The sequence below is a fragment of the Papaver somniferum genome, chromosome 6 (assembly GCF_003573695.1).
Source record: "Papaver somniferum cultivar HN1 chromosome 6, ASM357369v1, whole genome shotgun sequence".
Lineage (NCBI taxonomy): Eukaryota > Viridiplantae > Streptophyta > Magnoliopsida > Ranunculales > Papaveraceae > Papaver > Papaver somniferum.
The window spans coordinates 156,840,058-156,853,845 of NC_039363.1; the positions used below are offsets into that span (position 1 = coordinate 156,840,058).

A 13,788-nucleotide genomic window follows, 5' to 3' on the forward strand; every position below is an offset into this window, starting at 1 on the left:
AGAAGAAAAAGGGATAGGTGGAGAGATAAATGATAGAAACAACAAAATGCATGACATGCTATTTAAGGCACTACAACCATCCCTTTTATAAGCAATGGGGCACTAAACAACATTAACCACTCCTTTATTGCCACCAACCAGCCTAACTGCCCCCTTCCCCCAACACACACACCAAAAAAAAAAGACAATAATGATAATAACGATAATAAGAAGGATATACTTTAATCTAACCATGCATAATAAACGTCAAAGATAAGTCCAAAAGTTTCCAGAGAATAGTACCACATAAAAGCAAAATAAAAAAAGAGAGAGGATGGAGAGGATCTATTCACGTCAGAATAAGAAAAGAATGGCCACTATGCATCTAGAGCAGCAAACTCCGCCTGCTTCTTCTCCAGCTTTGAGCGGACCTCCTCAGCCGCGACCCTAGCAGTTTTTAGCTCCGCAGCAGCATTGCCAATGCTTTCCATCAGCTGATCATATACTCCCTTCTCTGCCTCAGCCACCTTCAGAAGTCGTGCATGCTCTTTTTCCAATTTGCCGATTTATTTGGGAAGCAGATGATGCGCGTTATTGCTCGCCTTCACGGCGCCCATCAACCATTCCAACCACTGGATGGGAAACCCAATGAGAGAAGCCGTCTAGAGAGAACTTTCCCATCTCTTCAGCACCGCCTGATCAATGGGTGCGTCTTCAGCATGAGCAAGACCATCCACGATTCCAATAAATCCTCATTTACTATAATGAAAGCACTAGCGCCCGTCTCCTCATGCACATACATATGATCAAATTTCTCAACTATGCGGCGATAATTGGCAGCCTTAGAGGAAGAAACCCAGAACCGGTGCACCTGGATGAAAAGGTCATCTATATCCGTCTCCTTTATGTCCAAAATGAGGGGATATATAAATTTGGGATCTTCTTGAATAGCCATCAACCAAGCATCCTCGTTCACGCCGCATGAAACCTTAGGAATCTCCTTTTGACGCTTTTCACTAGCACTACCCGAATCACTAGTCTTCTTGCGTGACTTTCTCATTTACCCATATCCTTCAAAATCCAATTGTCGTTATATATAAAAGAAAAAGAGCATATACCAGCTCAGGAACAGAAGAGCGATTCACAGGTGAATGAATTGAATGATGCGAAGACGAAGAAAACCGCGATGCAGCAAGATCAAAATGATTTATAAAGAGAAAAAAAGAAAAGAGAGAGACGTAAGAAAAATAAAATAAAATACAACAGATGTGAAAATGTCCAAAAGACACAACCATATAAATAGAGTCATGCTTCAAAAAAAAATATAATAGAGTCGGGACGCATTAACTAATCATAACGAAATAATCTGACTGGCACGTGTCGGTTAAAATAAAGAGAGAATGTACGAGGAAGTACTCACGGGAATCAGACAGAGAGGAATTATGGCCTTCAACCTTTTACTTGAGTTCAGCACCACTGGCTTCCGGAGAATAATAGTGAACTGAATGATCTGAAACGGATGGGCTCATCGTTCCTAGAAAGTCAGACGGTGTATATAGAGGATGCTCGTGATCTGAAATCATCTTCACAACTAAAGTTTTGGTATAGAATATGGTCATACGAGGAGATACCATTTCAGAACCACTCGTACTGATCGGATGACCAAGCTGATGTTCAACCAAATAAATGAATGAACAAGAGGAAGACGACCCCCTCTCAGGAGCCTGCGAAGAAAGCGCAGGAGAAATATTAGTCGGATGAATATAAGGGAGTCGTGGGATAGGCAGTATTCCAGCATCCCGTTTTATATTCTTGGTCGATCGATCGGGTGCCCACTCATGCTCAGGGAGGTTAACGTACTCCTCAATAAAAAGAGATTTGGGCTTGCAACCAATTGGTGGAGCACTTTAAAAGAAGAATATAACACAAACCAATAAAGCATAAACTAACAAACGAAGAAAAGGAGAAAGGAAGAAAAATATACATACCTTAGTAGGCGGTGACTTGAAAAGATGAGGGTATCCAAATATACCTCAATCTAAAACTTTTTCACCTATAAGTCCTTTCTACAAAAGTGGTTGTCTATGGACTGAGATGATACAATACAACGAATCGGTTCATACTTCGTGTGATCATCTATGGATACGAGATCGAGAAAATATGACAACAAGCTAACTTGCGTGATTGACTATGGATACAAGATCGAGACAATACAACAACGAAGTATGATTACTTGATAATAGGTTCGGACTTAACCAAACACTATAGGATTTCTATCAAATAATTAGGAATTAACATTTGTGTATTTTACTTCTAATTATAATAAAAACAATTATAATTGCGGAAATAGAAAAGTAAAAGACACAGTAACATTTTATTAACGAAGAAACCGCAAATGCAGAAAAACCCCGGACCTTGTCCACAATTGAATACTCTCAGAATTAAGCCGCTATACAAAATCTAAACCAACTTCGTGTAGTTGAGACCAAGCAACTAAACTTATAGTTCACCTAGTTCCCTCAGTATCCCTGCGCCTCCAACTTGTAATAAATCACACACTTGGAACAATTCCTTTGGTTCGTATTCCAAACAGTAAAGGAACAACAAATTTGTTCGGTAACAACTCTTTTCAAACAAGTGATATGAGTTTGACAAAAGTCTCTTCCGTTTATCCTAATAAACTCCTTTGTCAGGTTCTTTGATCAATCTATTTAACAACTATCAAAGTAATTGTTTAGACTATGCAATCAATACTATTAATCACAAAGAAACGTATTGATGCCGATCTACTCAACTAATCAATCCAATCTATCAAAAGATAAACCGATTATAGTTGGATCCCCAGCCGATCAAGTTTTGTGCACACCAAAGATTATGAACTCAAATAAGAAATCTTTTTTGTCTTCAAATCTTCTTAGATCTTCAATAAACACCTGCACACAAACAACTTGAATCTCTTGTGATCAACCACACACTGAACGAAGTCTGTTAATGATGGATTATCACAAGACTGATAGGTGTCTAAAACGCCTTGATATTTATCTATTGTTTATGCTTTCTTTGCGAGTTTTCATGTAAATTGTGTATCTTATTTGTGATTTTGAGTTATTTAGGTACTTTGGAGTCAGGGAGCAAAAGAAGAAGAAATAGGCGCAAAAAGGAAAGCAGCGAGCGGTGACACATTCAATGTCCACCTCAAGGAAAAGTTAATGGACCAGTTTGTGGTAGCCCATACCCATCAATTGGGTGCCCAAATCCTGTCTGTACAACATTAGTCATGCATTAGGTCGAACAGACATAGTCTTCCTCATTTCATTATTATTCAGCTGATGTTGGTGAGAAGAGAGATTTTGATACTTTCGAAGAATGGGTTGTTGTTGACGTCGAATTGGTAAGAAGAAGCAGAAATAGAAATTAGGGTGTGAATCTGGGTTAAGGGTACTTGTTTGAGTTAAGAGATGAAATTTAGGGTTCAATCACTGCGAATTGAGATGGTGATTTCATGCCGAGAAGAACAGGAAGATGATTATCAGTTGCTGGTGATGATGATTAATGAATGTGGTGATGATATAAGAAAATCAGAAGATTTGCTGGTACTGAGTTTGAGATGGAAGAAAGGGGATCTGATGTTGCAACAAGATGGGTTCGAATTGTGAAGATAAATTGATGCTGCCATGAATTATTTGAGATGAATGGAAGAAGGAATGGGATTGTTTTGGTCTTGAATTCATTGTTGAAGCTGCTACAACTGGTGGTGATTAAACTATAAAAAGGTGGTGGTAATGGTGAAGTCAGGGTAGAAGATGATTTTTATGAGTCGAGTATCTGATATGGAAGAAATGATGAGACTGAAGATGATCAGGTGATGTTGGTGGTGCAAAACAAGGGCCAAACTTGTTGTTGGAGTCAGAATGCAGCTACAGGTGAAGTTACAGTCATGATTGGTATTTTGATGCAAGAATTCAGAAAAGTAGGTAGTGATTAAAGTGCATAGATGAATGCTAGGAATGCAGAGAAGGAGAGTGAATTGTGCCATTTACTGGTGAAGATAGAAAGTATGAATTAGCTTGTCAGTTTCACAGAACCGACAAGTTAACTGATGTTATGCGCTGAGTTAATGGGCTAACATCTGGTGGGCTGTACATGCAAATAGTTTTGGCCGAGGTTATTTGGCCTTGACCTAAACTTGGAACAATGGAAGGAGAAGAGAGGATATAAAAAGAAGGCTTCTCACCTATATCAAAGACATCTTCATTAGGGATCTCTTCCTCATCTCTTATTCTAGGGTTTAGAAACATGATATGTTTTATGTTCCTTCTTGTTATGAACTCCTATGCTATGAATATTTAGTTTTATTTTGGTTAAGGAATAAGTTCTGTCTCCATGATTTATCGCTTATGATTTACTATTGATATTGTCTTATAATTTGAATGATTGTTTGATCGAGTCTAGAACCGATTGAGTTTGTTTTCATCTCTATTGCTAGATTAGGATTTATTATACACAAAAGTTATAAATTCCTAATTACAAGTAGCATAATTGTGAATATTGCTTGTAGTGATGCATTCTAGTAGTCACAAGTGGATCATAACCTTTGTTAAATCGGATTAGTGCTTTTACACGTTCGATTGTTTTGATTGGCATGATTTCATAAAACTTAATGCATCTAGGGAATTAAACTTGATTAGTGATTTTACACGTTAGGTTTTTCTCTAAGATAAAATTCATATTTGCATCTTTTAATGTGTTTGTTGATGACAAGAGGAGATTTGCGGGATATACTTGCGATCAAGGTATCCTAGGGCCTTTGATAAAAATTGAGATTAAAATATCAATTGTAGTTATTGTTAAAAAGCATGTTTGTGAATGAGGATGAATCCTTAACTAATATCTCTTCTACTTGATTTGCTTATTTATTTCTTTATTTGCTTTTATTTTACTTTAGATACACTAAAACCAGAAAATCCTCTCATTGTTATTTTTAGGAAACCGAAACAACTTGACAACCTTAGTCCTCTCTGTGGGAACGATCCTTTCCTGCCCTTGCTATATTATATATTTTAAATAGTGAGAAAGTAATTTATTTTTGACGCATACGACGGCGATCAAAGACGTCTTTAGATCTACAAACAGTCTAAAGATCCCCGTCGATACTTCGATCTAGTTTGAGTGAATCTTATATCAGAAGAGAAGATTGTAAAGCATAAACAAACTAGGTGCAATCAACGTTCAACAATCGTTAGTCAATATCAAATCAATCGAAAACTAATAATAAACTGCAATTATTTAATTTCCCACCAACGGTCCTCGTAGAGCGTCTCAATCTCAAAGAAGTCTTTAAAACGAGCAGTCGCAATAGATTTCGCATAATTAGGTTACTTTCCTCTCTGAATAGACGGCTCCACCAGTAACAACACAACTAGGTAGTTTTGCTGGCTCTGAGGATTAGTTTGCTCGAAATGCAAACTTCAATATTTATAGACCAAGGAAGTTTGGATACCAAGGAATTTCCAAAACCGAATATTCTCAAAGATATGCAATAACGCCAAGATCGGTTTTCATAATTCCTTGAAATGCTTTGCCCAAATATTGACCGAAATTTCAGTAGAAAATCTCAAATTAGTATATGCACATTACCAACTTTTATTTTCTAAAGATATGCATTTAATTGCTGGAAATTAAAAGCATATAAAACTAAAAATCTTAGTTAAAAGATTCTCAATTTATTTCGATCTGGGATTCTCCTTTAGTTATTAAGGAATATCTTTGAACAATAATAAATAAGAATTACTGCACATGTTCAAAGTATGTCGACATCTTTACTTTGTAAATCCTTTTTCATATTTACAATCTTGGAACCGATTTTCCACACTTCCAAACGAGTTTATAATTGGCTCATCTTGTTTCCAAGAACTATGTGATTGATCAAAAACATTCAATCACCATTAACGGGTTTAACGGTTCTACCAAACATAAGTTCGGTTCTACCTCCAAGTGGCTACTAGGATCGGTCATAATAGTTTCCAAAACTTTGTTAACTAAATACCAGGATCGGTTACCACCATTTATGGTACATACTTGTGATCAGTTGCACAAGTTATAGGATCGGTTACACCAATTACTAAAACTTGTTAACTTTCTACAAGGATCGATTGCACTTATTGTGATTAGTCCCACCAAATTCTAGGATCGGTTACCCAATGACTAGGAATGGTCACACCAACTACAAATATCGATCATACCATCTCATGTGATTACTTAAGATTGGTTTCACTAATAAAAGTCATACGGATACATAAGTCAGGCATTGTGAATAGTTTTACCAATATACATAAACAAGTTATGAGCGGTTATACTAAACACACTAATCCAAATATTTGCAATGAACAACAATACCAATAAGCCTAGCGATTTACCTTTCGATTCACAAAAAAAGTTTATGAATTGTACTTCCTTTAAACGAGTGTAAAAACATTGTTTCCTGGGACGAAATCTTCACCCTCACCCATACATAATCACAATATAATTCATACGATTATGTTGATGTATTATATACGAAGTTCAAAAGATAGGCGTTATACTTCATATTATAATTCCTTAATACTACATATAACTAGAGTATAATCATTCACAGCTTCTCAGTTATGTTTTCAATATAGCACGACTTGAAAGATACGTTAGGAACGAAACAGTTCAAGTCAAAATATTACTAACCTCAAGAGGAAGGATGATGTCGTCGATGTAGCTCTTTACTTCTTCGCATTCTTCAAGTCTTCGAGTAATACTTGTATGTCTCATATCCTAATAACTTTCTTGCTAACCTATACGAAGTTGACTCTAGTAAATAATCAAGCGACTCTTTAAATGAGTTTTGATTCACTAAAATATGATAACCAAACTTGAGATACCAACGCTTGGAGGGTTCAACCGAGCTATGATCTAACAAGACTTAGCATGATTCTCCAATTTTTTAAGCGCAGTGGAGCGTCCCCTCTTTTTTTAACCAGACAAATGAGGCAAAGAACCACCTTTATTAACAACCTTTTGGGGAGATTCATCATCATGAAGAGGATCCCATCTAGTAACTAAGGATTGAACAGGACGACCCTTGGTACCCGAAGAAAGCTTACATAGCTTTACACAATCATCGCTCAATTTTACATGATCTGATACATGAAGTTCCTTGAAATTCGAGCGGGACAAAGCCGGAGGAGGACGAGCATTCTCAAGTAAGAAGTTCAGCAAGATTTGGTTGAAACCATCACTGTAAACATGCCATTCGTTGGAAACGCCCACTTTCCGTTTAAATGGGGGCTGAGAGAAATCAAAATAAGACTTTAGATCACTCATCCGGAGACCCTCTTTGAAGAAAAATCGGTTCAAACTCTTCAGGATAAGCGCCTCATCGGATGAAGAGGAAAATAGCGGATCATGAGGAACCCCTTAATAAAAACAAAGTTGACAAGCAACACTGATAGTGTTATAAGCTTCAGAAGTAAATTTGCCACCATGGAAGCCAGGAAGGCGACCTGGCAAGATAGATAGAATGATATCGAAATCCTCAGAACCCACCACCTCAGAGGAACTAGACGTCCCTGGGGAATTGATGACAAAGTTATAATGCAAAGGACCTAAGCGACCATCCTGATAAGACAGGGGGTTGAAATCGCTCCCCTTATCCATGTAATCCTTGAGCTTTTTTTTTGGAGGGTTCTTCTTATGATACAAAGCCATTCGTGGGTGATAATGGGGTACCTCCACCTATTGTTTAGTGTCATCGTCTCGAGTAATCTCCTTTTTCCACGTAAGTTGAAGAGAATTTGACTGAGATCTATAAAAAGGAAAACTCTCCTAAGCCCATGCTTGAATAAAATTGGAAGTAATAAGTGTTTCTACCTCATGAACACCATTCACCCGACGAATGTCACGAGCCAATAAATCCAAATGGTGATACAAGACACCCAAAAACATAGGAGCAAGCGGAAATGAGATGCCGCCAGACATCAATATCGCCAGAGGGATTATCTCATTCTTGATTGTATACTGGGGGCTATGCCCAAAAACATCATGACATAACCAGAAAAGAACAAAAACAGCTAACTCTGCTCGATCCGACTCTCCTTCACATGGAGGAACACCAACCCACTCATCAGAAATCATAGGTGCTCAATATTTTATCCAGCATGAGTATGAATCCCGGTGCTGGTCGCACTTGGATTTTTTGACCACCCTTTATTCCTTCCATTTATTTTACGTCATCAGCTTCCTCTATGACACCCTAAGTAGCTGCAATTTTTGAGTGAGCTTTGATAGCGGGTGACGATTCGGCGAACGAATTAAAGGCGATTGAGGGAAAAGCGTAATCTCCCTTATGAACGGCCAAGCGAGGCACTTCCTCTGAAGCGGTTATTGGTGCTACATCCACATGGGGACGAACAAGCCAACCTTCAGAGGAGGCTAAATAAACGCATGAGGGTTTAGCATGCTAGGAACCCAAACATCGTCATCTGGATAAAGAACCGAGCCATCTTCCGTTGAAGGCGGTTGTAGTAGACTTTTGAGCCGGCGACTGCCCCTTATTTCTTCAAGTGTGTAAGTAACGCCCTAGGAAAGCGGATCCTGCTCAGGAGATCCGTCAGCCATAATAATTAACTCCTCAGAAAGAAAATGAGTGAGGATGAGAGAGAAAATCAAAGAGAAGCAGACGGGGAAAGAGAGGAGCGAGACCTCTCATATATATAGGGGGATAAAAGTAAGTTGATTACTGGAGGAGTTACTGACCACTGATCTCCACGAGTCGTGATGATAACCGCCTGAAAAGTACCACCCAAGAGCCGTAACCGAAATATCTTAATCGCGTACTAACATGTGACTGTTTACCTAGCCTGTGTCCGGTCAACATTCAGGGGACTAATGTTAATATATGAAATTAATTACCCTTGGAAAGAGGGATACCCCTTGGGAGTTCCTCTTAAGAGATGGAGACTTGGAGACTAGGCCTAACCTATTATACAGTAGAGGGTTACCGTAGTTCAAAGGGATAAGTGGAATAAATTGGGCTCAACTTCTAGCTAAGAGAGGTGTCTTTCCCTTGGGCTCATAATAACTTGGAAAGGGGGAAATAGTGGTTTAGTAATATATTAGTCTCATAGGTGCTTATCCGTAAAGTGGGAGGAGAGATTATTATAGGAAGAAAATGTACTTGGAAAGACATTCTTAATCCATCTTATATCTCTTAACCCTTCATCATCTTGGGGGTACTGCTGTGATTAGGACTAGTTCCTTCTACCCACTTTTACCCTAACAACAAAGAGTTTCTTATTAGTTTTCGTATCTTGTGAATATAGTGCACAAACCTTGATCAACTGGGATCCAACTAGAATCGTGTTTATCTTTGATAGACTTGATTGTCTAGTTGTATAAGATCGGCATCGCTTTATAGTTACTCTTTGAGTTCTATATTGATTGATTGTGAATCTTTGGTTATTTCGGTAATCAAAGTTTAGATTGATCTAACCAGACAAATGAGTTTATTAGTTTAAACGGAAAAGTCTTTGTCAACAACTCAACCATATCTTTTAGCAAAGATTGATTAGGTTGGTTATCAAACAATTCTTCCTTTGTTGTTTGGAATATGATCCAAAGGACTTGTTATTCACGTGCATGACTCTAGAAGTCAAAGGCGCAGGGATACTGAGGAAACTAAGTAGCTAGGGGTAGTCTACTTGGTCTCAACTATACGAAGTTTGTATTGGATTTTGTATAATGGCTTAATTATAAGAGTATTCAAAACTGGACTAGGTCCCAGGGTTTCTCTGCATTTGCGGTTTCCTTGTTAACAAAATCTTATTGTGTCATTTACTTTTATTATAATTAAGTAAACTATACACGTACGTTAATTTGAATTACTTGAAATTGATCCTAATAGTCAATCGGTTATTACTGTAACTATTTGTCACGTAAATATTTTGTTGTCGTATTGTCTCGACCTCGTCCATAAACAATTACACAAGGTATAAGACTTAAGTCGTATTATGTCGACTATGTCCATAGACGATCACTTAAGATAATTTGATAAATAAAAGATTGTGGTGTATTAATTTGGGTACCCTCGTCTTTTCAATTGGTATAAGAGCAAGCAAACACGAAAAGATCTAACAATCTGTGTTTGCTGTGATCCAACATATAATATTTGAATCTATGGCTGATTTAGTTGACGTCTTGCAAGATTGCGAATACTCAAAATTTGAGAATGTTATTACATCGTTAACTCATGATCCAAGAGTTAAGGCGATCAATAGGACATTTGGGTCCAAATCTGATGCTTAAAAGAGTTGGTAAAACTTATAAAGCCTATTAGATCTCTGTCTACTAGAACATTATTATTAAAGACATAATCTAACCTTCTTAGACTAGATATCAGAGAAAAATACATACAACTAAATATTTTATCCAAGGAGAATATGGATCTCACTGTCAAAATAGAAGCTCTTGATAAATCTCTTACTCAAGAACAAGAGGTTCATTTTAAGACATTGACTAATGACTCTGTTATAATTTCTTCTTTTAAAGAAACCAAAAGTCCTTGCTCGACTTTTACAGATCGTGATGACAAGACTTGTTTGATCATATCTGAAACAGATCATGATGATAGAAGTAGTTTGCTTAACTACATCAAGTCATAAAAGAATTAAAAATCCCCGTCTACAACTACTAATGATTAAATGAAATCTAGTTCAAAGGAAACTTTGAATCGGTTCCGTAAAAGGGATCATAAGGAATATAGCTTTCAGCCACTTGACAAAAAAGTTGTATTTCTTCAAAATACTCCTGTAAAAGTGTTAAAAGAAGTATCTTATCTTAAAAATAGAAAGATCATTCCTCAGTAGAAAGACATAATATACCCCAAACTGATAAAATCAACTCAACAAGCTCAGATGAAAAAGTTGATAATCACTTCTGGAAAAAGTTTCCATCCGCACATGTCGGAACAGTCTCTGTTTACATGAAGGCAGTTTACCTACTGAAAATTTCCAGAAGAAAGGGAAGGAGATAATTTATGCCAAAAATAATCAGAAATGGATTCGAAAAAATCCTTAATTATTTTTGATGGTCAAACTGATGAGAATCATAAGGTAATCCTTAAAATGAGAAGATCATATGAAAATCTCACTAACAAAATTAAAAGAGATTTATTTATCTCTGAATATTCTCATATCATTTCATTTTATCCTCGTGATCAAACTTGCATCACAAGGAAAGATCAACTTCTTGGGAGAAAATACGTTGGGCAGAAATCTCCAAAGAGGAACATGAAATATGGTTCTGATACTCGTTGTAAGCATGACAAGGCTTACTCTCATACAACTTAGTTGTATGGAGTTTGTGCGCCCTCATCTAGATTTGTGCTCATAATTTTCAGGATGAAGAAGCACATAAAAAGAGATCACATGTATTGTGTTTCTATTGGAAAAAATTTATGACAGCATGGTAACTATGAATCCATATTGTCCAAGAAAAACAAAGGTTCATGTTAACATCGGTCTTCAGTAATTAGGGTTTAGTTAAAAATTTCGAATTTTAATTTTATCCTATATTCTTTCTAGCATGAGGGTTTCATACAATATCATATGGAAATAAAATATATTCGCTCCCTTTTGGTTACAAGATTTGAACTTACCGTGTTTCTTCGATGATGAGAAAACCATTCACGAGCTCATAGAAACATCACATACAGGAATCGTCTTGCAGATAGATTTATCTAAAGCCCCTCCAAGAGTCTTTGTGATGGTTGATCTCAAAAAACCTTTCATGCTGGGTGTTATGCTCAGTATTGGAAAAGGTGTGTGGGTTCAATTTTATTACGAAAATATACCATTACTATGTTTTCTCTGTGCTTTTCCAGGACATGTCTTTAAAGATTGTACGATTTTTCTGGGAATGGAGCAAGCTATGAAGAATAATAAGTTCCTAAACTTTCTTATGGAAAACTAAATGCAAAGATGAAAGCAACTTATACAAAGACGCAGAGAATTAGCTACATGCAAGAAAATCATATGGCAAATTTTTTTATGGGAGAAGCTTCATCGACAAACACAAACAATTACAAAGAATAATCAGAACAAGACCAGCATCAGAAGCATCAAAATCAGCAAAAACAACCAAATATGGGTGTACATGGAAAAGGAAAAGCTCTGAATTAGGATGAGCAAGATTTGAGTAGGGTTAACAATCCAACAAGACCCAAACGTTCCCAACTCACCTCTCATATGAAATGGGCGCGGTTTATCTTGGAACTCGGCCACACCTCAAACCAAATCTGACAAAGCTACTTCTACAATCCAGCCATCAGAGACGCAAAAGCAACACATCGAAGAGTGTTCCTATGCAAAAACACCTGAGCAAGCACCTTGATGCAACAGAAAATGGGGACAAAAATCTGATTACCTGGGACCACTTGAAACTTCACCAGATTTTCCAACTAAATTCCCCAGCAGATTTGTCACACTTGTGACAGGACACTTAAGCAAAGCTCCACAACACCATCCCACAACCAAAGGAAAAGGAAAATACCATTTTGACACTCTACTAATAAATAGAAGTCGTATATCTATATAGACTTCAATTATGCATATTTGATATTTTGAGTTGAGTTTAACTCGCTTACATATTTCTCGAAATATGTGTTGGTAAGCTTTCGCTTTAACTAAGTTCATCTTATATTCTTGACGAAAGTCAAAAGATGATCATGTGAAAATCTCCTTGTAACATCTTATATTATTTGTGTGAGACAGTCATTTGATGAAAACTCGGAATGTTTCGTATTGATCAATCGATCACTTGAAAATTAAAACTTTGTATGAGACAGCTATTGTCGTCTTCCAATAATGTTTCAATGATTGAAATGAAGTTTAGAACAATTGGATATAAGCATATTATGCGTACTTGCATATATGTAATCCAAGTCTGGGAACCATAGTATGCATACCCGTATGCGTACTGGTTGGTTTAGTGAAATTCCGAGAACCTTGTACGCGTACTGGCGTGAGGTTCAGGTCCCATAATTTCTGATGAGTTTGGGTACTTAGGTATGCATACCCGTATGCATACCTGAGTAAGTTAAGTTCTAAAATCGATTTGTTCATGAACTAATACATTTATATAATAAGGAATGCAATCTTTTGCAAACCGTGGCTATAATGTTCATGACTTGATTCAAGTGAATCAGAATCGATTTTTCTTCAATTGTGTCTTGTATACTCATATGAGAGTATAAACAATTGAAAAACTCTAAAACTAGTTTCATTTGAGTCATTTGAACTAGTTATGGTTAATATGAATGAGGTTGATATAAAAGTGTTCATATGGCTAACTTCGGTTAACTATTGTTGAACCAACAAAGGTGTACACGTTTAGGTACGGTTACTCATATCTAAATGAAGTCACTTTTCATTTGTGTGTAACAAGCTAATTTCGATCTAACGGTTGAAAGATATTAGCTTGAGTCTAATCAGGTTTTCATCTAACAGTGAATATTAAATGCTTTGTTACCAAGGTAGCATTGATTGCAAACCCTGATTTGAGACTATATAAAGGAAAACTCTAGCAACTGGGAAACCTAATCCTCATACCTCATGTGTGATTCTAGTTGCGACTAGAGTCGATTCTCCTTTAACCTTAGTTTTTTCACGAAACCCTGTAGGTTAAAGACTTGAAGACTTCATTGGGATTGTGAAGCCAGACCCAACTATTTTCTATGTAGTTGCGTGTTCTGATCTTGCTGTTTTCTATCGTGATTGAGTACTATAT

The 13,788-nt window shown here is 36.8% G+C and overlaps 1 long non-coding RNA gene across 1 annotated transcript; it reads right to left on the bottom strand.

The window, feature by feature from the left end:
• Positions 1-203: 203 nt before the first annotated feature.
• On the bottom strand, positions 204-1,741 carry LOC113286338. The gene is made up of 2 exons (XR_003329237.1): positions 1,400-1,741; positions 204-1,050 (listed from the first exon to the last, which is right to left on the bottom strand). It is a non-coding gene; the product is annotated as an uncharacterized LOC113286338 (long non-coding RNA).
• Between the last annotated feature and the right edge of the window lie 12,047 nt (positions 1,742-13,788).